The sequence below is a fragment of the Corvus brachyrhynchos genome, unplaced genomic scaffold, assembly GCF_000691975.1.
Source record: "Corvus brachyrhynchos isolate BGI_N302 unplaced genomic scaffold, ASM69197v1 scaffold194, whole genome shotgun sequence".
Taxonomy (NCBI): domain Eukaryota; kingdom Metazoa; phylum Chordata; class Aves; order Passeriformes; family Corvidae; genus Corvus; species Corvus brachyrhynchos.
Window position 1 is genome coordinate 4,715,519 of NW_008237890.1, and position 4,533 is coordinate 4,720,051.

General features: G+C 41.4%; 1 protein-coding gene across 7 annotated transcripts in view; it reads right to left on the reverse strand.

The window, feature by feature from the left end:
- Nucleotides 1-4,527, reverse strand: part of ZDHHC21 (zinc finger DHHC-type containing 21) — a 37,161-nt gene extending 32,634 nt beyond the window's left edge. For 2 of the 7 annotated variants that reach the window (XM_017732884.1, XM_017732883.1), the window contains exons 1-2: nucleotides 2,974-4,527; nucleotides 1,819-1,911 (exon numbers count right to left, since the gene is read on the reverse strand). The gene's annotated coding sequence lies outside the window, so the exon portion shown is untranslated. Of the gene's footprint in view, nucleotides 1-830; nucleotides 987-1,818; nucleotides 1,912-2,973 lie in introns of all 7 variants that reach the window. The other 5 variants (XM_017732881.1, XM_017732879.1, XM_017732882.1 and 2 more) reach the window with 5 other exon arrangements.
- Between the last annotated feature and the right edge of the window lie 6 nt (nucleotides 4,528-4,533).

The window sequence follows — 4,533 nt, forward strand, 5'->3', positions numbered from 1 at the left end:
TGGCCAAGGGCCCTTGGGTCCCGTGACTGCGGAGTTCCTGAGCAGAGCCCCGGCCATGCGGCTGGAGAAATAAACATCTCAGAAACATCTACCAAGAATCGGTCCATATATATTTCTTTCTACGGGCCTCCTGGTTTGATACATCGTGTTACAGTATCCCCCCTGTAACAGACTGTACAATATCAGGGATGCTGAAAAGGAGACAGACCAGACCCACCACGTTCCTGCAGCTACCGGAACCCCACTACACAAGGAGAAGCAGACAGAGCCTCAGCTTGTCAAGCTGGACATGAAAACACAGAATGAAGCAAAGCCTGGGAGCCTCTGAGCTCCAGCACCAGGAGGAAGGTTCCTGCTCTGCCTGCAGCTCTGATCTACAGAACAGGTTCTGAGCCCTGGCAGCAGACATGGACAGGAAGTTCTGTGCAAAAAAGCCTCTGAGCCATCTGTGCCTGAGTCCAGTGACAGTATGAGAAGGATGGGGTAAGGAACAGTGGTGAGTTCCTGCTTCAGGGACAAAGACACCTCCACCGGCCCAACCTGTCACCTGGCAAAGTATGCTGCTTGCCAGGGGCCTGGGTCCTGGACAGGCTGTTACTGAGACTGGCAGTAGTCTGGCCCTTACACTATTACCCTCAGCTGCTCTTCAATTCGGGCACCATGGACATATCCAGGGCAGAGCAGAAGTGTATCAGGCATGACTACATGGTTCACAGGGTGTTGACCTAAGCCTGGTAGCCAAGCGGCATCTCATTCGTGCTGCTGGTGAAGGGGGAGAACTTAAGAAGTAGACAGATCCTGCAAATGAACAGCAGTTGTGTAGCACTTACGTCCATAGAACCTTCTACGAAGATCAAGAACTGAGGGTGAAGAGGAGCAGGATCCACCTGAAATTACACGGGGTAAAAGCATCTTTTCTGAGAGGCTGGTTCATCTGCTCAGGGAATGCTTAAACTAGGCATGATGATAGAGGAAGGTGGTGACCTCTGAATGAGAAAGGAAATGGTGGTCAGGGCTTGCAAGCAAAGGACATAGGAAGATGTGGACAACAGATATCTTATAACCAACCAAACCAAGGTGAATTGGGGCTGCACCAAGTGTGTGCACACAACTGATGCAGGAACATCACTCAGGTGCACTAGGATGGGGTTAGAGAAACCAAGATCCTCCTGGAGTTCAATCTGGTATGACATGGGGGATATGAAGTTCCAAGAAAAGGCTTTGTAGAGGTACATACATGACCAGCCTAAGGAAGGCTAGAGGATGTCAACCCTGTTTTCAAGGACAAGAAGGAGATCCAGGAAACTACAGGCCTACTAGCCTCATCCTGTTCCCTGGGAAGGTGAAGGAAACAATCTCAGAAACTACTTTCAAACACGTGAAGGACAAGAAGGTGACTGCGAGTAATCACCGTTAATTTACAAAGGGAAAAATAATGCAGACTGACAGAAACACAGAGGCCAAAATAACCAAACATAGCTAGAAGCACTGCTGACCACTGAGGAATCCATCTGTTTTTCATCTTACCAGAGCAGTAGAGATTCCATTACTTCACAGCACTTCCTCAGAATGGGAAATAACAGCTCAACAAACAAAACAGAGAGATATAATTACTGAAATATTTGCTTCTGAGTGGCCTACTAGTACCATGTGCGAGCAATAAGCAGTGAGAGAAATTCGGGAGAAAACAGTAAGAATGCCTATCAAGAAAATATATCCCAAGTTTTTATCCCTCGGTGACTTACTTTTGCCTGCATGACCATGTTGACTTTTAAAATTAAAAATCTAAAACAATCATCAGAACCCTTCAAACCGTACCTTAGACAACAAATGCCACAATTAAGTCAGAACCATGCAAATACAGGCTCCACTCTCAAGACAGGGTGATTTTTCATCTGACTTCTGTATCTTCTGAAAGAGACAGAAAATAGTGTGATACACAGCCAACCATCATCACTTGTTCAAAAGGAAGCATGTAACAGGTTACTTTCTATTCTATTTTTCACACCTCACCTTACTGAGTAGAGCTGTCTCCAAAACGACATGTTAATTCTAACTAGCATTCCTCAAATCTCAGTTCTAGGCCATTTCACAATTTTAATATAGATTCAAAAGGATGTAAAAAGAAAGGTCTGTGTAAAACTGCACTACTGCCAGCATGTTTCAATTACACATATTTGCTTCCTGTATGCCCATTATAATGGTAAATTAAGTTTTGTATTTCTCATAATACTTTGTCAGCAACAGTGAACTAACAATGTTAATATATTGACTTACTCTGGCAAAGTGAGTTTTTTCCCCTTCTTACGGTTTATGTACCATGCATAAATATATAAAGTGAGAGGAATAAAGAAAACTAAAATGTACAAAACCTGATAACTAGGAAGAATGTACTAGATTAAAATTTAAGTCACAAACAAAGTGAATTTATTACTCTTTCAAATACAATGTCAAAAAAGAGATCACTGACCTCAAATAATTTTGTTCTTTAAAATTCATAATTTCTGATCAGTAAAACAACAATATACAAAGAAAAAACTCTATGACAAGGTTTATAACAAACTGAGAGAAACAATTAAGTGACTTTTATCTGTACACACTCAGTATTCATACAAGCAATGAAATGCTCCAAGCAAAGCAATTTTCCAATGAAATAATTTAGGAGAAAATACAGAGCACTAATGTCGGAAGTTTTGTGGTTTTCTTCCCTTGTACCCTAATTTATAGCTATTTTTCCTAAATAAACAACTCAAATACAAATCATTTGAAAGCAAACAGTAGCTGTGCCTACGAAAAGCTTCAGCTTCACCAAAACATGACTGAGTCTTTCCTACATGATCAGGAATTGTTCTTGCCTCTCCAAAAAATACTTTTATTACAAGATGCCTACATAGCATTTTTTCCTAGCCCTTTTCTTTCTGCCCACTTCCATCAATAGTATCATAAACTCAGTATTTTGTTCACTACAATTACCTGCAATATGACTCTTCATGTAATATCCACGGAATAATGAGACCACAGAATGAGTCAGGCAGGCAGAAAGCCAACACCAAGAAACGAGAAAGCTTTGTGCTAACCAGAAATGTTAATATGAAATACAAATTGCTTTAACAGACTCATTTGAATGCAAACTCAGAAAAATAAAAAGTATACAATTTTGCATCAAGACTGTCCCAAAATGTACTCAGAAAATTCTATTTCATAAATATACCCAAAATGGGCAGTACTCAATTTCTCACTCTAAGAAGCATGACAGTCAGCTCTGAGGACATCCTGCTCCTTGCACATTCAGGGATGTTGCACTGATACATAACTAGAAACTGTGCCTCACTTTAGCTCTGCTCATTAAGAAAAGTAAGACTTCTGAAATCTGACTTGCAGAACTTTTTTCACAAGTGTAGAACACAGATCAGTAATTTATTGTATTGTTCACTGTGAAACACAATTTTAAGGCCCCACACAAAGTGAACAATACTATGCTCTGCAATACACAGTTCTAGAGTGGAAAAAACACCACTTTCTAAAAAGGCTAAGCAAGTCAGAAAAAGGAACAAAGAGTAGAAACACAAGAGAGTCACAGTTCCCATAATATCTGTGATAGCTAAGGCAAGGCAGCAACAATCAACAGCCTCCCCCAATTTCTGGATCCAGCTGCAGTTTTAGACCAGTGTCTCTCCTGAAATCTGAAGAATTACTGCCAAAGATTACTGATACTAAAACTAAAATTACACTCCAACAGGAAAAAACAAGGTGGACTTGAATCAATCAACCAACCTACTTTTACAAACTAAGATTTTAAAGAAGTCACATTATAGTATCAAGCGTCAAAACAGAATTGTCATGAAGCTTTTTGCAACTCTTCTGTTTAACAAAACAGAATAGTATCTGAATAGCCAGTTAACATAAGCAACAGCATATTTTTGCTATGACAAAACCCCCCACACCTGGCATTTCTCATGTTTATAGAGCGGATGGTTGTAGTAGAGACCTCGGCACAATGCAGCTGTTAAGTGGACGCTGACAGGTGTGTTGAGGTAGGCAAGACATTCCCACCCAGTTATTTTACATTGATAGGATCTAACAAAGCGTATCTGTAAACACCTACGGCATTCATAAAAAATGTCGCTTGGGCTTGGAGAGGGATGTGGTTTGGTATTAACCTATGCACACCAAACCGTCCTTATCCCAAGTCCATGAAAACTGTCCTCACCTACTGCCGACCAAACAGCCCCTTGCAGACAGGCAATAAACGTTACTTAAGAACATTACTGTTTGGATCATCAGTCTGAAGGGAACGAAGACATGCAATTTTATTTGACTAACTACTGGAGCTGGGAAATGAAAGTGTGAAAGCAAGGGAGGCCAAGCCCATTGCATTTCCTTGTGCCGCGCCGCTGAACACAGAGCCAACTACCACCACGTGCCTCTCCTATTACCACCTCAATAGCAGCAAACGTCCTCCCCCTCCTTTACAGGACAGCCAGCACCCTGGAGCTGCATGAAAGCGACACCAGCATTTCCTTATTTCATATC